The sequence below is a fragment of the Crocodylus siamensis genome, chromosome 13 (genome assembly GCF_052110815.1).
Source record: "Crocodylus siamensis isolate JL-2025a chromosome 13, ASM5211081v1, whole genome shotgun sequence".
Lineage (NCBI taxonomy): Eukaryota > Metazoa > Chordata > Crocodylia > Crocodylidae > Crocodylus > Crocodylus siamensis.
The window spans coordinates 26,038,721-26,061,238 of NC_143407.1; the positions used below are offsets into that span (position 1 = coordinate 26,038,721).

The 22,518-nt window shown below is 43.3% G+C and overlaps 1 long non-coding RNA gene across 1 annotated transcript; it reads left to right on the top strand.

The window, feature by feature from the left end:
* Positions 1 to 2,419: 2,419 nt before the first annotated feature.
* Positions 2,420 to 5,068, top strand: LOC149854119 (uncharacterized). Its single transcript, XR_016439040.1, has 3 exons — positions 2,420 to 2,514; positions 3,016 to 3,202; positions 4,312 to 5,068. It is a non-coding gene; the product is annotated as an uncharacterized LOC149854119 (long non-coding RNA).
* Positions 5,069 to 22,518: the final 17,450 nt, after the last annotated feature.

The following is a 22,518-nucleotide window of genomic DNA, read 5'->3' on the forward strand; positions in this document are numbered from 1 at the left end:
GTAAGGGCAAGTCCTCCTTCACCCATTTTGATTTATGAGTTGACTTGCTACTTGCTCCCCTAAATGGAGGGTTCTTTGCAAAGGCCAAATGGCGTATAGCAGGGGAAGCTAACCGAACTGGGCCGGGCCAGACCGTGACTGGTACTCCCGACCCCTGCTCAGCAGCACAGGGAGCAGCTATTCCGCTCATTCAGACACAAGAACTGAAACTGTGACAAAGTCCTCTCTCCATGCAGCTGAGTTAGAGAAGCCGCACACAGGCCTGAAGCATGAACTGGGCAAACGCTAATATCCAATCAGACCTGTTGCAGCTGGATAGGAGCTGGGCTGCGGGCAGCTCATTCCATTACTAATGGTATCTTGTGTCTCACGGGTGTTTGTTCCCTGCTAATATGGATGGGTACAGACATTGCAAAAGCCTGAGGTGGAATTGATCTAAGTTGCACTACTTTCTGGAAGCGGCATAGTTGAGGTCGGTAGTGAACATAACACATATTTGCCCTTTTGGCGGGAGGGGGAAATTTTAGACTGGGTTCTGACATTTTTAAACCAGACTATTTGTGCTGAACTTCTGTTCTGTTACAGGTATAGATTAGCTTTGGGTGCAGCACTTATGTTCTGTTATGGGTATAACCCAGTTTCCAAGCACTTATAGTGGTGAAAGCGTAATGTCTGTGCCTGGTCTATGTGTTCCCGTTTGTCAGACTGCCTGTCTGTGGTCACTGGATATGATGTGATTTACTTAGACTGGGTTGAATGGGATGAATAAGCTGTACCCATAATCTGAGGCGGGGCTGGAATGAAAAGAACTGAACAAGATCAAGGGAGGAGGCTACAAAGAATAGAGAGTATCTTGATATCCATTCTCTTAGCACGAAGAAAACCAGGAGCTGTTTAATGCTCTTGACAAATAAATTGTGTTTGCACGTCAGCTCTCATGCTGCCCCATTTATAAACAGTCTGTCTTGCAAAGAGGGAGCAAGAAGACGGATCGCTTTATATTCTGTCACATCCAGGAGGCAGTGCTGGCCAGTGAAGAAAATAAGGCACTGGACTAGATAGACCCACTGGTCTGGCAATGTGCAAGTTCTTATTATTTCAAGTGAGTTTACCACAAGACTGCAAATGGTGCTGCGCAGCCTGTTGTTCCCTTTGTGTTGGGGAAGCAAAGGTTGAGTGGTGCTGCCCCTGAAGAAATTAGACTCCATACTTTGACAACAGGTAGCACTTTGCTTGCCTCCACACCAGTGCAGTAAAGACCGCTTCTTAGCACTGGAGGTAAGAGGAAGACATGCTGATCAGGTCAGACTCATTTAACTGAAGTGCAGAGATAGGACACTCATTGCACTGCAGTTCCCAGATGGGTTCACATGGGGTGATAAAGAATGGCGAGCCATGGATGTCACTGGCCACTGGAGCGAATTATAAAGCCTTGCTCCTGCTCTGTTTAGAATCAAAGGCAGGACTCCCACCGACTCTGCCAGTGTAAGGTGAAACTTGCAGTGCCTGTTCCACGTGGCTCTTCTGTAGCTATAGCATTAGGCCTGATCAGTGGGATAGTGAAGCCATGGACTCTTTGCTGCAATGTTCACTTCTCAGCCTGGAGCGTAAAACAGCTGCCCCCTTGTCATCCATCATCTGGAGAAACTGTTCGGTTCAATGGGAGGTGGAAAAAAGCTAACAGCAAGTAATGTTCTTCTTCTTTTTTGAATTTCTGAGTGGATGCAAAGTCCCAAAGGCTACAACTGCTGCTGCTGCTGCTGCCTTTGGGGAAGCCCCAGTGAAATAACATATCCAGGAGTATCACACCGACCATGCAGTACAACACATCCAGCACTGGTTTTCATCGTTTCAGTAAGCATCACTAAATCATGTAGCACATTGTTTAAAATAAATGCTGTGTGTAAGAGCTGGTAAAGTCGCAATACAAAGCAGCTTTGACATTTTTCCTGGTGTCAAACAAAGCCAGTTCTCCTGGCAGAACTCCAGCTCAAAAGTGCGCACAAGTTTGGGCGTAGGTGCAATATGGCCGTGACCCATGCCAGCCCGATGTCTTATGGGAAGAAGCTGTTGGGATACAGCACAGTACTGCAATGCCCCAACCTCCGATATTCTTTTCTCTCCTGCCATGCCTTGATGTTCCTTTAACTGTTGGGAGCTGGATGTGCAGGCAGCCATAGAGCCTGGCTGGTCGTCTCGGAGGGTGTTCTTCGTGGGGCTCCACCTCCCCTCCTACACCACCTTTACCACTTCCTGGAGGACACATGTCGGAGCCTGGATCTTGTATCGATCCCCCTGTGCTGCTGGCAGTTAAGTGCTGTACCGAATTAATGTCTAGGAGCTTAAATACATTTGCTCGGGCTCCCTGAGGCCATCCTTAAATCCGTCGCTCATTGGTTTATAGGTCCATCAATTAAAATAAGTCCACCTGCAGTCCGTAAGACCGATGACCTCAAATTCATCCCAGGTTCCCGGGTTACTCAGTCTGGATCAGTCCCTTAAGGATCCAATCAGGTAACCAACTATATAATCAAAAATTGAAATCAGGTTCCTGGGCTGATCAACTGTTCTCAGTCCTTCAGTGCTGATGATCCATCAGATCATCAAGTGGAATCAATTTATCCCAGGCTCCTGGAGCAGTCAACTGTAAGTAGCCCATTAAGGATGCACCCAATAATCAAACAAAATTAATTCTGCAGGTGTTCCTACCCTGCCTTGGCTCCTCAGGGTTAGAACAGGCACCCTCAAGGAGGGGAGCTCTCCTTCCTGCCACTTTCCCCAGCACAGTGAGAGGGGAGCCCAATAGCTCCCCCCTCTAAAAACAATAACAACAAAAAAGAGGGAAAAGCAAAAAGGGGCAGTGCCTCTGATAGCTCACAGACCCATTCACGGTGGCTCCACTGCTTTAGTGTTTGCCCGGGTGTCCTCGAGTGTTTCCCTGGCTCAGCGCATCCAGGGGTTTGTCAGTGGTTCTCCAACCATTCTGGCTAGTGAGCCCACTTGCTTTTCCTGCAGTTGGCCACAGGATGCTGCCAGCTGGGAAGACATCCAGCATCTCTTCAGTCCACCGGCCATGGTCCTCCACTGTTCGGGCCCAGAAATACCCATCTTTGTACCCCCTCCACCAGTCCACAGGCAGTATGTGCTGCAGAAATATGGTGGCACGGTCCCTGCTCTGGCTGGGCTTCTCTCTGCACCTGCGGTGAGTATCCCTTATTCAGGTTTCTCGGGACTTTCTTTTTGCCCCGCTCTTTTCCCCTCACAAAGTTCTCTACCAGAGACCAGACTGGAAGTGCAATTCCTGTTCACGATTCCTTCCACAACATAAGAGAAGGAATTTTCCATAGACCAAAGAAACTGCTAGGTCAAGCTTATAATCATGGAGCAAGTAATTGCAAAGGAAGGTTTCCCTTTAAAGAAGGGAGTACCTTTGCCTTCCCCTACATCAGCCTGGTCACCTCTGTGGAAAGACAGGGAAGGAGAAAAATCTATAAAGTAAAGAAGTTGTGCTAGTGATTCCTCTGTGATAAGCCTTTTTTATTTTCAGTACTCCAGTATGTACGTGAATTATTGCTAGCTGAAACTGCTTGTATATGATGGAAACCCCAGGGTCTAAACTGGAACCTTACATTGCGAACTGTATTTGACACTTCCAAACTTTCAACTTTTTTTTGGCAGCTACCAAAAATATCTTTGTTAACTAATCTGATGTCTCATAAGGTGACCATTGCTAATAGCTAAACAAGGGGTAGACAACCTGGCTTCCAGCTGCAGGTCAGAATGGGGAATGGGTGCTAAGCCCCTTCCACTGCCACCAATTGTCTCCCTAACCAGAGAGGGAGAGTGCCCACGGCTGGCACTTTTCCCCCATGGCAGATGGGGACAGCATCCACAGAAAGCATCCCCCGTTGCTTAAATGCTGCCAAACTCCACGCCCACAGGCCATATGTTGCTGCCCTCTGCCTTAAACTAACAAAGTTAATTTGGATTAATGGATGAAGTGCTTCATCCATATGTACAAATCATTTCAGTCGCTTCAATGCAGCTCCAAAACTGGCACTACTGAAATGCAGCAAAAACTTTGGTATTGACAATATGTGTTAAAACTCCCATTGGGTTCAATGGAGTAAAGTTAGGCCAGCGCTCTGAGCTTTTTCCATTTCTACCCTATATTCTAGCCTATATTTAGTGTTCCCTTCCCTCCAAAAAGCCTCATTTCTTTTCTCCTGCTCCATGTTCTTGTGACTGCCTTGATCCCAGCTCTGCAAATACAGAAGCATAAACACTGACTAGATTTCATTTGCTTTTCAGGTACAGCCTAATTTGTAATGAATTTGTGTGATGCTTCTGCTTATAAAAGAGCATACAGCGGACTTCTGCAGTACCTGGTGTTGCAGATACTGTCATCACCAATAAGCAGGTGAAATGCCAACCTTGCTCCTTACCTAATCTAGATACATCCCGAATGATCATAATGATTATGGACATTGCTTATTGGATCCTCTGTGTGCATAGATGTTCGGAGACTATAATGGCAGTAAGTTAGTATAGTGATTTTTTTTTCTCTTTGTTTCACGATCAGCTCTGCTGTCCAGTTACTGTACAACTGAGTGCAACTAAAGTCAGTAGAAATTCTTCTGTTGATTTTAATGGCTTGCGGATTGTCCTGAACTGTTAAGGAACCCACTGAATACAGTGTATGAAACTCTTTTTATATGCATTAGTTGGTGGCTTTCTTAATAATTACAATTTTACTTGCATGTACTGCAGTAGGACCTGCTAGCCCTACTCATTTATCAGAACCCCACAGGTCTACAGAATGCAAGTACACAACGAAGAGACAGGCTTGGCCAAAGAGCACAGCTCAAGAGTGCATATCTTCATGACATGCTTAGCAACTGTGGTTGGAGAAGAGTAATTAAACCAGGACTAGGCCGTTTACCTACAAACATATGGTGGAATTAATTCTACATAAATGTAAAATTAGTCACTACTTCATTTTACTGACTCTTTTGTATATGATGTTATTTTCCAATATAAAATGCTTGTTTGAGGCGGGGGGAAGCTACACTAATCTCGGGAGACCTAACCATGCAGTCACTGATAAGCAATTATAATGTAAAATAACTGCAATGAACTCAAATTGCCCCTCACTGCCCATCACTGCTCTACTTTTTATTGTAATAATATAGTCCATTAAAACCTACAATCACTGTAATGTTTATGCATTATTGGGGAGATAAATTGCATAATTCTCATTTTGCAATTTAAATGTAATTATGAGCTTACTAATGACTAAAACCTGAATTTGCTAGACTATCAGTTTTTCTAACACTTGCCAAAATTATAGGTAATTACTTAGAGCTCACAATAATTATAAGTCCATCTTTTAAATAATTAATGTGCACTTTCATGGTACAAAACAGCCAGTAATCAAACGACCTCTGGCTTATATTGCAAGCCCATGCAATTAGTCCTATTGTGTAGGTCTATAGAAATGCAGCCATCACAAGAGTCTGTTAAGCTGGCAGGCTGGAAATTGATGGTTGTTGTATTTTATGGCCTTAAACAATGATGAACGCACAACTGCCTAGAGAAGTGTGTGTGTGTGTGCGCGCGCGCGCGCAGCACCATCAAGTATTGCGGGTGTTACCGGAGCACACGTAAATAACAGCAATTAAAAAATGACTGGGGATTTCAAGCTATGGTCTGCTGGGTTATACAGTTCTTTCAGACTGGCAAATTCTCTGCTTTATATAATCTCTAAAATCCATTTATCTTTTAACTGAAGCCCAAAACATTAAGCCAAAAAAAGATAAGTAAACTGTTCTCAATGTTTTACTTGTCTCTCAATTATTTATATTGTCATAGGAATAGCTGCCCTAATCAAAGACCAGAACTCCATCGTGCAATGAGTTGTCCACGCACAGAGCAAAAAGATCCTTGCCACAGTGACTCCCCCTCAGGACAGGAACCTGAATGCTCCAAAAAGAGAAGAAAATAAAAAGAACCCGCTTTGCAGAAAAATTAAGCCAACCGTTATTTTTAGGGTCTGCTTCAGGATTTTTGGAAGTTTACTGCTGGCAACATTGTGAAGTTGTATGGCATTGTAATTATAAATGAGGTGCGCATTTCCAACTTCACACCTTCTTTCCCTAATCCATCAATCAGACCTCCTTCCAACCTGTCTCTCAACATTTATCACCTATGCCCTAACCTATCTACCAGTGATATAGCGCAGCTTTGGACACAGAGAATGATGTTAACTGCTAGTGGAGATAACAAAGAGAGGATTCTTGTATTCAGTTTTCTCCTAGGAAAGAGACTATGACACTAAGCAAGTTACTTAGGACCACATCCCTGCATGTGTATAGGAGTCCTGAGTACCTAGGTCTAAAGTAGCAATCTAGAGCGCCCTGCTCAGTGTCTGCCCAGTTCTGGTGGGGTACAAACTCACCAAGCTCCTCCCTCTTGGAAAAGCAAGGATTTGGGGGTGTTGTCTTTTATTGGACCAACTTCATAGTTAGGAGAGCCTGACAGTAGTGTAAAACTTATTGTGCTCAGCTGAAAGAGAACAGGCCTGTGTTCTGTTCCTCCAAATATTTCTGGTTTTGATCCAGTGCTGGTTGAATGTCAAATGGATGGAGCAGGAACTGGGGGCAGTGGGGCTGGATTCCACTCATGAGGCCAAGCACCAAAAACTTAAGCCCAAATTTGAAGAACCAAAGGGTGCTTATACACGTGCAGCAAGGCTGCACTGACGTGCTGTAATTACAGTGTGTCGGAGTGCACTCAGTTAATCGAGTCTGCTGGAGTGTGGCAATTACCGTGCTCCAGCAGCCCCCAGCATCACATGTATCAGCATCTCTGCAGGGGCTTGTTCAGCAAGCTTTAAAGTGCCCCACTGCCATTTTTCAGTGCAGGGACACTGCTATGCATGGCGCTTTAATTAGAGTGGTTCTTGGAGCCACCCTAATTAAAGCACCCCCGCCTCCACTCCAGGAACACGTGTATAAATGCCCAAAGTTCCCTTTTTCATCGGCCCCTTTAACCTCTCTACACTTCACTTCCCGTCTTTATAATGAGAAAGATGGTAACAGACTACCTCGCCCACCAGGTTGTTGTGAGGCTTAATTAATGTTTATAAAGACTTTGAGGACCTCAGAGGAAAATTGCTACAGTATATAAGTGCAAAGTAATTATGATTATCATTACTTTCATTTGCACATATAGACTGTAATTAGCTCTGGATTGTATTGCATTGACTGTGAATAATTTAAATGCTCTCCTTGTGAAGATGTCAGTCTGATTGTTTTTACATTTTGCATTTAATACCATCAAGCCCTTGTTTAGTGTTATCTGATGCCAGTGCATCCCATTGCATTGTTTTATTAGATCCCTGATAATAAGCTGGTTTAGTTCTTACCTAAATTGGTCCTGCTTCCATTGATCATTGTAACTCTGATCCAACAGAAGCTTATAAAGATGCTTACTTCAAAGATAAATCAAGAAGTCCCACTGAATTCAAGAGGGCTAGCAATTCAAAAGGGTTAGCTGCATAGGAGAGAGAGAGAGATTGTATGCATATGCACACACATGATTCTGGTGAGAGTAAATAAGTAATACCGGGACCAGTGATTTCCTGTGTCGCAATTTTGGATGCCCCACCTGAGATACCATAAGGAAGCCTGGTTTTCCAAAAGTGTTGTGTAGGTCCTTCTGAGCTCCTTTGCCAGCTGCGTTCAGTTTAAATGCTTACATTCCCTTGCTATATGTCTTGCTTACTGTACTAAAAGATGTAAATGATGTAGCCTGTTTAATCATTTGATAAATCAATGAATAGGCTTGGTTTATGAATATAGCTTGCTTCCCCTGAATGGGAAGAAAAGCCAAAGTATTGTATAATAGATTGTCCTCCAAAACTTGGGAATTTGTCTTGTAAGAACATTATGAGCAATAGATTTTTATGATCTGTGAATCCCGGAGGGGCGGCTCTTGTTTGTTTGTTTGTTTAGTGAGCCCAGACCAAGGGCCTGTTTTAATGCTTCAAGTTTATTTCTGACTTTAATTGTGCAATGTAAAAGCCCAAGTAATTGGGTTTCATACGGATAGACAGAGAACCACACTTAATTAATGTTGCTTACGGTTAATTAGCTAATAGAGGACGAGTTGCTTGAACTGCATGCACTCAGTTCATGTGTAGGATGTGTGGTGGCTGGTGCATTATAGGGCTAACCCTGACAGCACAGGAGCTAACATCTATTAGGATACATTTCATACAAGGATTATAGTCTCACAAAAGTTTTCTTATTCATAATTTTCTAACCCGGGCTTCCCAGCTTAAGCTGAATCACTCGGGAAATTGTGCAGCATATTTAAAAGTATAATGCATGGGTGGTTTGGCTTTGTGATTTGTGGGCGGTTTATGAAGGTATTGTTTTCAGTGCTCCAAATAGTTCGATGATGGCCAAAAATTACAAGAACACCTACCTATGCATTGATTTGAAGTACCTAGGGGACTCCTTCTGAGCATCTCACAACCTTTTAACTTAACATACTTATCCGAAAAACAGTTGCCTGACCCTGGGGCAATGCTATTGTTCCCATTGTACAGATAGGGAACTGAGGCACAAAGAGATTGTAATACCCAAAGGCTTTGGCAGAACTATATCTCACTGAGGAGCACCAGGGTAGCTTCCTCACTGCTGAACTGTCCTTCCTGTTATAGGCCTAAAAACATCAATAGACAGTTCATACGTCAAAGTCTGGGTCTAAAACCTCATCTAGCTGAGTAGGGGTTTATATCAGAACCCACAGCAGTCAGGTAGTCAAAAATGTCTCCGAGCCTTTTTCATTAGTTTTCTAACAACTTCTTCCCGAAAAAGTGTTTCTTCCATTCAGTGAGCATTATGGATGGCCAAAGGCTATTAATCAAATAACTAGTTGGCACTGTTTCCCTGTTAATAAGTACATGAGTCATTTGCGAAGAGTTGGGATTTTTTTTCACTACCAAGCCAGGTTTTGTTAAGAATGTAATGGTCACATAGGCTTGTGCCAAATAGCATTAAAAATGATGTAGAATATTTCCTTTCCAGTGTTTAGTTAAAAATCTTGGATGGAAATGTCCCAGCTGGCTGTTTTACTGCCCTCCCCACCCATAAATGTGTGAGCCACTGGCCAAGACTATAAACTGCTCTCCACAGCCACATAGGGGGGTCATGGCATATAAAGCATTCCCCTGCCCTGCCTCTCTCTGCAGAGGAAAGATCGGGTGGCTACTTGGGTGCTGAAGTAAGGTGGAGGTCAATGAAGGACATATGATGGCTTCCTAGGACCTCTCTGGGAGCAGCATAGCTAGGTCTCACCTCTTCAGAGAGAGAACTGAAGTCTGTGTCTTGCCTATTTTTAAGCAGCGTAAGAAAATCAAGACTCATTCAGCAGGTTACTCTCATTTCATCCCTCTTATTGGATATGAATGTGCACAGTAATAACCTTGGAGGAAACGCTTGGACCTGTCCCAGTAAAAAGGCGGGCACAAGTCCAACACACAAAGTTGGCTAATGTTCTAAATCTATTTAGCACACCCAAGTGTCGGTATTGAAAGAAAACAAGTTGTTTACTGGATCCATAAATGCGAGTCAACGGCTTGTTAGTCCATGCCAACCTCATTAAAATTAATTGTATTTGAAAGAATGAGTGATTTTATGGTGACGGATAATACACCTAGAGAAGGATGTTATTTGGGTAGATGAGGAAGCTGGGAACACAGTGGAAATAGTGCGCAGAAGAAGAGGAGAAGGTTGTCAGCAGACTGCTTTCTCAGATGATTGTACCTGTTGAGAGCAGGGGGATAGAGCCAGCTGTAAACTGCTGTAGCTCTTTGGATGTCACTGGAACGACAAGGAGATACATGAGCTGAGCATCTGGCTCGTGAGGCCAGATCCAAAGCCTATTGCAGTGCCTGGTTAGATGGCCACTGATTTCAGAGGGCTTTGGTAGCCAGTAATGCATAATAAAATCCATGTTTCTTGGCCCGTTAAGTAAAGCAATCAAATGCCCTCCATCCACCACATGTAGAACGTACCTGAAAAGTTTAGGATCGTCCTTAAAATGTGTCTACAAACATATTGGAACAGCTGATCGTTTCTACGGCCCAATCATTGCTGGTCCAGTGTTACTGATATTCATCAGCTGGCCCTATATTTTTTCCTCTTGATTACTCAAGTGCTGTGCAAAATCGGGGCCAAAATGAAAAAGAGGACACCACGGTAAGAGACCACAGTGTGACATAGCTGCTGACAGAAGCCTAGATTCCCTAAGTAAAATTGGTCTTTGCTGAACTAGAAAAGCATTAATTATAAGGTTACCATAGAAATAAGCAGAGGACCCTACATGATCCTGGAGATCCCCCAGCAAGCTGGGCAAATGAAGTAGCTTTCCAGAGGGTCCAACCCACTTGGTGGAGGAAGAGTTAGGATTTGCTATTAAGATACACATGTTCCCAACTGGTAGGTACTCCAAAGGTGTCAGCTCCAAAGTGTTCAAGAAGGAAAACTCACTTGAATCTTTACTCTTTAGAAGAAAGTTTTAATTTGCCTCTTGCTGCACAAGTTCCTATTCTAGCAACATCTCCACAGAGGGTTTTGTTTTTTTTTCCTGCTATGGTCACTGCCCCTGCAAGGTCTTGAACTGGCTAAATCAGAAACCTGTGTACCTTCGTCTCTGTTTTATTCATCCCAGTTTCTCCTTCCCTGCACTGTTTCTAGTGAGTGACAATGACCCTCCTCATACTCATGAAAACATTTCAGTGACAGAGAAAATTCTGTAACATCAGAGCTGTTGGGCCAAACTCCCTTCTCCGTTACCCCTGTAGTCACTAGGTGCGTCTATACATGCAAATTTACTGTGCAGTAACCTAAATTACTATGCAGTACAGGCACATGTCTACACATGCATGCCTGTACTGTGCAGTAACTATGGCGACGTACACGGAGTTGGGCATAAATTTGATACCTGGATCATGCAGGTATCAAATTTACACTCAGTTAGTTACTGTGCAGTAAAGCACATGTAGACACTTTACTGTGTACTAGCACTGTGTGTGTGGACTGATTTGGGACTAAGCTTAGCATTAATGCGCTTTAACGCCTGCACATGTAGCTGCCAGCCTATTTCTGCTTACTGCGCAATAAGTTACTGTGCAGTATGTTTAATGCAACGTAAATGTACGTGTAGATACACCCAGAGAGCCAAAAGATGGATTGGGCCCTTCTACAGTAAGGGAAAAGAAACTCCTCTAGTTTCTTTTGGATAACCTGGTGGCACGTGGTGCTTGGATACAAGATGAAGAGAGCTGTCCACATTGAGTTTAATCCAACCTAGAGATGCTGCAAGTCAAGAAAGCAACATAGTTTTAAGATAAAGACATTTCTGTGTATTTAGCTTGTTTTTTTCCTTTCCCCCAACCCCCCAACACTTCTCCGTTGGATTTAAATACAATGGTACCATGGGCTGTGATCTTGGAGACCATTCAGTATAATTTATGACCAGTCCAATTCCTGAGTAATTTTAAAAAGAAACAAGTTGCTCCATTACATTTTGGAAATAGCTCCTGGGAAGTCAGCTCCCTGGGTAAAAGTTACAAGTAAGCCAAGAAGACATTCACATGGAAATAGTTTTGAAGTGCTTTCTTTTACTCTCTTCCAAGTGCACAGTATGAGGTTAAGTTACAATACGTCTTCTGGGCATTTATAGAAGTGCTCTTTCTTGCAAAGTATATTTGTAGATAGGTTCAGCTTACAGATACCTAGGCCAACATTTTAGACTGATGAGTGTTATTGAAGTGCCCAACTAGAAATTTCATAAACAGCCATGATTTTTCAGAAAGTCTTTAGCCACCCATCTCTCAGAATCAAAGCTGTTAGCATTTCAAGCCAGGTGTTCAGTGAATATGCCACCAAAAATCAGTGGTGACTTTATAAGGTTGTGTGTCCACTGTACAAACTGGAGCTCTCATATGTCAGCACGATCAGATGCTTTCCACCTCCACCACCCATTCCCATACTGTGGTACGCTTCACTAGCTGTCTGCATTGGGCACTCTGTTCCTGGAGGCTTTCTGACCGATTCAGCAAGTCCATTGTGCTATAACAGCAGGATGTCTCTGTTGTCAGAGGCATGATTCTGTCCTAGCACCAGAGCAGGGAAGTCTCTTGAGAGCAACCAAGTGTAGACAGTCAAGGGATGGAAGAAGGAGATCCAGGAGAGGAATGAATTCATTTGAAGATCTACACTATTTTCAATTATTGGCATTATAGAAGTACCTGAAGGTCACAGCCAAGAAATGAACTCGTTTCTGCTAGGGTCTGGGACACAAGCATGCAATGCCTTAAAAAATGAATTGGCTAAGTTTTGGCTAAGTTCAGGAAGTGACATTTCACCTTTTACAGGAATGTCCTCTGCATTCTCAGGAAGATAATTTCTTTTAGAAGCACATATATTATAGGAACATGTGTAGGCAACATTTTAAGAACCTAGAGACATTCATTGATCATTGGCCCTACCCCCCAGCCCTCTGAGGAACAACTTAACTGGCTTTGAAGAGAGGTTTTACACTTATTAGGATGGATGCAACTTAAAGAAAATTGAGTTCTCATTTTTTTCAGGACCTCATAAGGAAAGGCAGCATTGTCCACTGTTTTGGCCTTTGGGCCAGGAGTTAGGAACCACAGAGTCTACATCTGCCATCACTACTTACATGGAAGACAGCTATGAGTTAGGTACTTTACCTTTCCCATGCCTCTGTTTTCCCAGCTGTAAAATGCAGATGATCATTTTTACCTATAAAAAGTACCGTGGTAAGTACAGATAAGAGAAACGATACAAGATAAGGGCCTATACCGTAGACATAAAGCAACCCCTCCTGCTCATCACTAGTCAATCAATGATGACTGCAGAGATTTATTATGTGTTGTATTTGATTCTTAATTAATATTTTAGTAGTATCTCAGCATCCCATTCATAAGATAGAGCCTCTTTTGGCTAGGTACTATTTGAAATGCTTATTTTTTTTAGCCTTTAGCTTTTTGGAATAATCTCAGAATTTTTAGGATTTAAAAATTAAATTTGAGATTTCAGTTAAAATATCTGCCTGGACACACAAAATGGATATACAGACAGAGATGTTTGCTTGAAGTTAGAAGTGGCAGTCCTTTGTGCCATCTGTCTCTTCTTCCACTCCCCCACCCAACATACACCAAGTGCGGTACGAACAGGAGAACTGTCCCTTTAATTAGGAGCTCATTAATAAATCCAGCTTGTTCTCAAATCCCCACACACATAGTGCAGTAGTTCATTAGCACAGGAAGAGGCAATTTAGATTTCCTCAGATAATGGCATCTGTCACTAATCAAATTAAAGGAGGATGTGCGCATGTATCTGAAGCCGGACAAACCAGCTTGGCATACAGAGCAAGGAAAGCAATTGTCTTCATTGAAAGACCCATCTCCTGGTGGAAAAGAAAACAAAACAGTAAAAACAATGATATCCAATACCCATGAGCCTAGGAAACGCTCCTGCCAAAAGCATGGTCCTTAGTGTGGGCATAGCTTAAGGTTCCATTTTAATCCAAATGTCAAGGCCCTGAGTTATGCAGTTGCCAGTTCTTGCAATCACATTAATGGCCTGAAGCATACCACAGCAGGAATACTTAGCAGAGGCAGTGATTCATGCAGAGACCCTTCTATTAACACTGAAACTTGTCATTCTGTGGGGGTCGGTGCGCAGACTACTTTTCAAATCAAGGGTATAGCCTATGGAAACAGTCTCAGTTTGCCAATCAGGGAGTGCTGTGTGGAGAGTCACAGACCAGTGACACAGTGCCAGTCTGATTTATAGAAGAAAATGGGAGGCATGGTTGCTCAAATAAGGAACGGTGGTTACAGCATACGTATCTCTTTGGGTGTAAAGCATGATATTTTGAAACAGCCTGATAGTACAGCCCTTACTTGTGATGAACAGCATGCATTTGCTGCTTGATGTTGGTTCTGATAAGGACCGTAGGCTTGTGGGAGCTGCCACCACTTCATCTCACCTCTGACAATGACCAGGACCATCCAGAAGAGAGCACCAGCACCCCTCAGCAGCTCGTTCTGGAGCACTGCCTCCTTCCCTGTCCCCCTCCAAGGTATCCTCATACTTAGTGATTGGTCTAAGACCTGAAACACAACGTTAAATCTCCTTTCCAGATATTTTTGCCGTTGAATAATTATTGCTCAGGACAGTCTTGATCGCTATACACAGTGCTGGATTATGACATGCTGAGGCCCTAAACTACATCCCATTTAAGAGGCCCCATACGATAAAAAATAATCCACGAAATCGCCCAAAATGGATTTTCATGAAATTTTAAGATGAATCATTGTTATTTCTGCACAAATTTATGAATTCCAATATGAATAATAACTGTGGAGCCATATATAGATATAAAAACAAAAAAATGGACATTTTCATGCTAATATGACTCTCTCACTCTCTCTCTCTCTCTCTGTGTATACACACACACACACACACTATACTATTACTATATAATATAATATGTTCATAGATTATATTATTATCATTATATATATCTATATATATATTAGCCATACTATCTATCTATCTATATGGCTTATTCTAATATGAAAAATATATAATATGTGTGTGTGTGTGTGTGTGTGTGTGTGTGTGTGTGTGTGTATAGACATATATATATAAAAAGAGAGAGAGAGAGAGTCATATTAGCATGAAAATGTCCAGCTTTTTTTTCTTATTTAGAGGCTCCTCATATTGTGAGGCCCTAAGCTGTAGCTTAAGTAGTTTAAGCCTAAATCCAGCACTGGCTATGCACATAACCACTAACTTTTTAAAATCTTCTTGAGCTCTGGGCCTCAACTGCTTCTTGTGATCATGGGTTGCACAGAAGAATTATTCATGGTGTGAAAAACTGTTCTCCTCAGCTTTGAATCCTGCACCTTTCATTTTCTTCAAATGCCCCCTGCCATTGTGAGATGGGGAAAACAGCAGTTCCCAATCTGTCTTCTCTGGACTATTTACTACTAATATATATTCATAATATTGGGTCTTGTTTGTCTCCTTTCTTAAGTAAATAACCCGAGTCTCTTCAATCCTTCTGAAGATGAGAGTTTATCTGATCACCTACCAAAGTACTACTTCATTCTGCTGAAGGGTTGCAGAATCAGGCCAGAAGTCAACCACTCTAAAGGAAAATCTATTTGCACTGCAAGTTTTGGTATTCTGAATTATTTTGGTGTGGAATATTTAATAAGTAATATTTTTGGCCAAGCTACAAGTATTTGAGAACGTGGGATTAACATGAAAAGGCTTTAGACAATTTTAATCAAGTCTGGCTTCAAACTCTCCCTGTAATTCATGTTTCTTCATTCAAGTCCATTCTACCCGTCTTCCCGCCCACTGTCCCTATATGCCCCAGAAACAGGCTTGCCTGATGTCCAGCCTTACCAGCATGTAGCAAAAGCATGAGATGAAAGGAATTCAAGTGCTCCGTCTCTAGTACTTCAATCAGTGATATGACCAGTTAAAATATGAATTAATCTAAAGGGAGATGAAAATGCAGATTTAGAAGAGCCTCTGGCATCACCTTGAACTTGTGCTTAGTGCTATTTTAGCCCATGCAATGAAAGACATTTACACGCCCTTAAAAATCTTGCTGTTCTAATATTAAAAACACTTTGTCAGTTGGGTGTCCTGGATGCCTCCCACAAGGAGTAACCTTAATATTGACTTTTCTTGTATTAAGTCAGAGTAACTTAGTGGTGACCCGTATCACAGACGGAAACAAACAGTACAGTTTTGATGTGGCAGTATTATTGCGACGTACTGTATTGTAGAAGACAATAGCAGTCTCTTATCTTATTCCTGACTTGATCATTGCAGGGTATGTAAGGCTTTGTTGTCAAGCTGACTATTTAGTGCTGCAAATTGGACTGGCGAAAGGGAGAAGTAAAACAACACCAGTGGAAATTCTGTATGTGGTAGCTCAGCGCAAGTCCTAAGTAATGATCTGAACTGAAAAGCTCATAAAGGATGAGTTTCCGTATTGATATTGTACTGAATGTCACCTGATAGGGTTGGCAATACAAGACAGTTTTGTCTAGGGGACGGAGCACTGGAAACAGAGTTGGGAAATGTGAGTGTTATTCCCGGTTCTGCAACTGGCTTGTCAGGAGATCATGAGCAAGTCCTTTCACTTCCCTGTGCCAGCATTTCCCCATTCGTGACTCCGGACTCTTTCAAAAAACATCTGGATATTTTTCTTGCTGGAATCACTTGATCCCAGCTGACTTCCTGCCTAGGGCAGGGGGGCTGGACTCGATCTCATGAGGTCCCTTCCAGCCCCTAATGTCTATGAAATCTATGAAATGGGGACAAATAATATTTACCCAATTCATAGCATTCTGAGCTCCACAGCTGCATATTGCAATATAAAGACCTAGATACGATTATAATAAATCTTTTTCACACCGTAATTTTAGATATGATTCTGACCCGCTTCTGCAAGTTAGCAAACACTTGCAATCTCTTCTGGATACCAATCAAGAGCTGAATTTTGCAACAACAGTCTCTTCCTCATAAGCAGACTGGTCGAGTGAAGAGCACAAGTCACAAGATGATATTGCAAGTTATTTTAAGAAATAAATTGCTAAGACTGTTTTCATTCTTAGAGGCACAGGTATCCCAGACTACACAGGGAAAAAAAACATATTCTGCCAACCCTCCAGGAAATCAAGATGGATTACTTTGGTTAAGTTAAAAGGAAAAATGGAGAATGAGTAAAGATTCCATGAGTTGGTTAAAGACCTAGGGAGCAAGTGATTCAGGGGGAAAAAATCCCTTTTTGATCAAAATCCAACTCTTTGAGAAATATGGAAAAAATAATTCAGAAAATTTAAGCCAGTATTAATTACTGTCTTTTCTCGCATACAGTGAGCACCTTTCCTCCACAAAAACTCAGCCCTCTCTCAAATTGGGGCACATGTATTAAGCAGGGAGGCTGATTTTCTGCCCAGGGTAGAAGCGCCCTGCCTTGATATCTGCTCCGCAGTGCAACAGCTGTTACGTGACCATTTGGGCAGCAGAAGACGTAATGACTCATTGTCTTCACAGCTGAGGTGTTAATGATAGTCCCTCCTTTTTAATGGTCTCCATGTTCCACTAATCAAGCCAAGCTTTCTTAGGGCAATTTTGCTGTCTGCTAGCTGCTCCCGGCCTCTTTTCACCTATGTCATAGCCTTTGAGACACCTAAGCCCTTTTTAAATCATGCCGATCAGTCTTCAGCAGCACCTAGGCGCTGAGCTTTAGTTAAGCACAAAGGGGAGGGAGGCTGAGTCAGCTGAAGACTCCTTGCTGTATACAGGCATAACTCCAGGAAAGTCTTTTTTCTTCATTCTGCCTTTCAAAACTAAGGTGTGTATTATACTCAGGGGCATGTTATATGTGAGAAATCCAGTATTTCAGAGTCATACATTGTGATCAAAGCACTGAAGATTAGTGCAACAATTCCCTAGCTTACTGATACACAACTGGCTGCTGTATTGCAAAGGTGCAACCAAGATCATTGGTCTAACAACCTTCCCTCACAGCCTATTCCTCTTATCACATCAATTAAAGCCATTTTTTTTATTAGGCGTGCCAGGGATTGGCATTTTTATTGATTTTGAACCAGCCATCAGAGTGCAATATGATGACACCTGCAAAAGAAAGCATTGCATTTCATCCCACGGATAGCAGTGATACACACAGAAGATAGTGTAGCATGGCACCTTAGAGACTAACTGGTTGAAAAGCCATGAGTGTTTTGTAGGCGACAGCCTAATCCATCAGGTGCTACATTTACTAGAAGTCAAAACGAGGAATACTTGCAAGTGGAGATGAGTTTTGCCATTTGAGCCAAGTTTCTTAAATTTGGAATTTGTTTCCGAAGAAAGTGTGTTCAATTAGCAAGCAAAGAAATCCTCTTTCAAAACACAACCATTACCAACAAAATGTACGGGTGACAACATGGACTGGAACTAAGCGACAAAGTTGTACACCAGTTAACTTCACAAGTAAACTTTGGTTACTTTGCAGCCAGCTCTACTAACCAGGGTATTGTCAGGGTCTGATGCTAAGCCCACTGATAGCAAGCAAAAGATCCTCGTTGGCATCAAGGAGCTGAATTTGTCCGTAAATCAGTAGTTCTCAACCTTTTCAGACTTAAGGCTCCCCTCCCTAACTCCTGTGAATTGAGTGGCACCCCGATTTCAAAAATGAATTTCTGCAGAGATCCTGGGCTGAGGGGCAGGGGAATTGCCAGGAAGGGAGATCCTGAATCTGCCCTTATCTGTTTTTATCCTCGCAGCTGGAGTCTGAGCCTACTCTTATCCGCTTCTATTTTTACACCTCTTATATCGCCTGACCCTTCCTGCATCACCCTTTAAAGCATCTCATAGCACCCCAGTTGATAATCACTGCCATAAATTAATACCTTAAAATGCTATGAGTGCTGCAGTGAACCTTACCATAAACACAACCAGCGGCTAGGAAATTATATTAACCCCTCGCCCATGGGCGACAGAGCCAAATACTGCAGCTATCATTTGTACGAAGGGAAGTGAGAGAAGTAGTCTTGTTCCCGCTCCTCTTTTTCTCATATTTCAGCTTCTTGAGGGCTGTGTTTAAATCACATGCTTTCTGCTGGCCCGTCCTTGAACTCTGTCCCTCTCCTCCAATAAGCCGAATCCAATGAAAGAGAAATTTAGCGCAGAGTTCACCATGCAAACTGCATGACGCAGAAAAAGACTCGCATCTAATCCCCCCATCATGAGGGGTTTAAAAGTTTAAATCAATTGTGTGGGGGAAATCAATTATGAAAGAGACCAATTTACCTGAGTGGTTGAATTGAACAGATTCATTTACAGATTCTTTCCTGTTGCGAGTGAATGATTTCTGAGGTCCCCAGGAAAATATCAGGAAAAGGTCCCCATTAGTTTATTGCTAAATGGTAAGCAAAGTATAGCTGGAGCTGTTTTCAATCTACTGAGTTCAGTATTTCCTGGCCCCCGTAATAGTTCTGATCTCATCGTGTCTCTGGTGCCATTTGTATTACAGAGATTTCAGCCAATTCATTTGCCCTCGTCTATCAGCCATTTATTACTGCAAAACCGTGAGTGCAGTTAGCAGTACAAGTTACTGTATACAGCAGATTATGGGAAAGCTGCATAAAAAAATGGATACTATTGATTTCGCTTGAGCCCTAATTCAGTTAAACCAGCCCAAACTTGACATGCTCGAAGAAGCACTTCCTTTTTTATTATCAGCTCTTCACTAAGAGCCCGCTACAGAGTACTCCTAGGTTCAGTCACTGAAATCAATGGAAATTGTGCTCAGCATCTTGTGTCCTGCTGCCACAGGAGCCAGCGGCCGAATTCTCATTCCCCCGGCAGAGAGAGACGTCAAAACCTTAGAGTCCGATCTGTGAAGGAGCCAAATATCCTTTGTAGCAGGGCATTGAGAGGCTGCTTGCAGGGGGCTAACGAGAGACTTTGCATGACCAGGAGAGGGCTCAAGCCTGCCCCTGAACATCTCTCCCTCTGGCAGCCCCAAAATGAAGAGCTCCTGGCTGTAGAGCCAGCAAGGCTCAGGTTTCTGTGAATAACTCTGCAGGCCTGGGAACAGAGGCAGGTCACCTGGGCAGAGAAAGATGGGGTTTGACAGGCAAATGGTCTTTGTTTTATGTTAAACCCAGAGAGGATTTGAGATGTCTGCTAGAGGGCTAGATGCTTCGTTGTACTCAAGTGGCACCGGTGGTGCTGTGGCAGGCTCAAGCCCTATTTAGAGATCCAGTAACCCAGGAGCCCCTGGGTGAGATTAGGGTCCAGGAGCCTGGGGAAAGGCTGAGACCCAGAGCAGTGGGTCCATGTACCCAGAGAAGAGCTGAGCTGGGCCAGAGCGTCCACAAACCCAGAGGGGCTAAGCTGGAGTAAAGGGTCTCTGAACCCAGAGAAGGGCTGAGAGTCGGATCAGGGGGTCTATGACCCCAGAGGAGTGGCTATGTTTGGGACCAGAGGTTCAGGAGCTCAGAGGAAGACTGTGTAGGGCACCGAGGGGTCTGAGTGGCCAAGGGGGCCAAGTGTTTAAACAGGCAATATCAACTAGTGATAACACCCGCAAGCCTTGGGGTGTGGCATAGGGGAGGGACAGAGCCATGAATTGAGCTCTTAGGGCTATGGGTGCCCTGGAAGGGCACAGATATGCACATAAGTGTCCAAGCTACTGGCACTCATTAGGGGCACAGAGAGGCTGGGAGGGCTTAAGGGCTAAGTTAAGACTATTGAGGTCTGGGGGAGACCAAGCTCTGATTAAAATGGACTAAGGCCAGTGGGCAGCCTCCCTTATTCAATCTTCTGTAAGAGCAAAGTGTGGTGGGTGAGCAACCAGGGTGGGCTGTATTGGATCCGGAGCCTGAGCCAGGCAGGAGCCACATGGCCACCCCTGGGGACTCATTCCTGTCACGCCCTTGCTATATCATCTTAAACAGAAGGCATTTCTTTAAAGAAAACTACAAATTCCAGTTCATGACAGCTTTTCAAACAGCTTGATCCTAGCACGGTTTCCTTTGTTTACCCAGCTCCATGCCCTGCCTAGATCTCTGTGCAGCTGTTGGTAACATCTAATGCCCAAATAATCAACTGCAAGTAAATACATAATTGCAAGCACTTTCTGAAGCTTAGTATCTCTTCATTCTCAATATGCTCTGTTATGCATCGGTTATCAAGAATGAGCAAGAAGCTACAATGGACTAAGATACCCTCAGCATTAAGAAAAACTCCAAATTAATTTTCCAACAGATTTCTCAATGAGCGTTAAGGGAGCAAAGCATCTCTGCAGACTGGTTACCTTGTCCGAGCACCGCATATTCTGTGAACGATAGCAAAGGTGCACATTAGAGCTTGTTTCTTTGAAGTTACATTTCCTGGTATATCCACAGTACACAATGAGATTAATGGAGCCCTTCAGTCCCATTCAAGAAGACAATATAGGTAAGATACAGTAAATAATGTAAGCTACAAATATTCCCTTAGATAAACTCATGAAGCACTTAGGTATTTGGTCCAGCATATTAGTTCTTTAGCCTCCTACAGGAGACAGTTTTAAGTGAGTTTAGTTCAGTTCTGGGCTTGCTTTCTTCCCTGCTATAGTTAGTCCGTGACTGGGCTGCTTGAGAAACAGCTGAACAAAGTCAGATCATGGATGAACAACACACTCCAGAGGGACTCAAATGCAAGCTTATTTTTTCCCCCGATACATTAAAATAGGCAGATAAAATGGAAAATGTCTGTACTGTATTTTGCAACATGCATAGAGTCGATGGTATAACTTTGCAGTCATTTGGCCAAAAGATTTCCAAGATAGGGGATAAGGAGGCCAGGGATCCTCTATAAGATTAGAGGTTCTTCCACATGCTTACTCAGAGCAAGGTAAAGGAGTGACACAAATTGACACGTCTGGACCATCCCTGCACCAGTCTAGTGCCCAGCACCAAGTGAAAATTGAAGCAGTTTCTCATGATAAGAACAAGGTCAACATTTGAACCCCTCTCGCATGCCAGCTTCACCAGTCTGTGATGGCTTCTTGTATTCTGGTGTAGGGGATGTTTTCCAGAACTGAATGACACTGATTTGGCATGAGGGAAAAGTAAAACAAAACAATGCTGTGAAGTCATTTTGGTTTGTTATGGAGTGCTGCTAAAGTTGTGGTTTATTTGCTATCATTTAATTGATGGGACTTGTGTTAGAGAGAGGACTTGGCAGGAGATCACTAGGACTAGGGATGTGAATTGAACATGTTGTATAATGCTAGGGAACAGGAAGTGTTTTAACTTGTCTCTGTACAAGAAAATGTCACCTGGATACTATAATATACTGAGTCTGCAAGGGTTCTAATATTAGATGCATAAAAATAATGGTTGGAAGATCATTTACCGCAGAACTGCCCAATTTCTAAGCAGCCATGGCCACGTGTTATGTGGACCGCATCGAGGCAAAACGACAGGCCTCCCAGGGCTTGTGCCGTGCCGATATTCCTGCTCCCACTCCCTCCTTGCCCCCTGCTCACTACTGCTGCACCTTGTGCTGGTGCAGACCCTCTCTGTCCTTCACCCCGGCACCACATGCCCATGCCAATGTCCCCCCACACCAGCTGCACCACACATGCACACCCTCCCCTTGCTGCATCATGCATGCAGCCCCAGACTCGCCCTCAACTCCCAGGGTCAGGCCATGCTATATTGTCCCACCCCCTAGGGCAGGAGCTGGCAGCAGAAGCCAGAGGTAGGAGGGGGAGCCTGGAGACTCTGGCTACTCCTGCAGCTGGTAGCAGCAGCCAAGCAAGGGCCTGGGGACTGCAACTTAGCCCGTCACAGGCTAGATGCAGCCTGCAGGCTGCCAGCTGGACAGA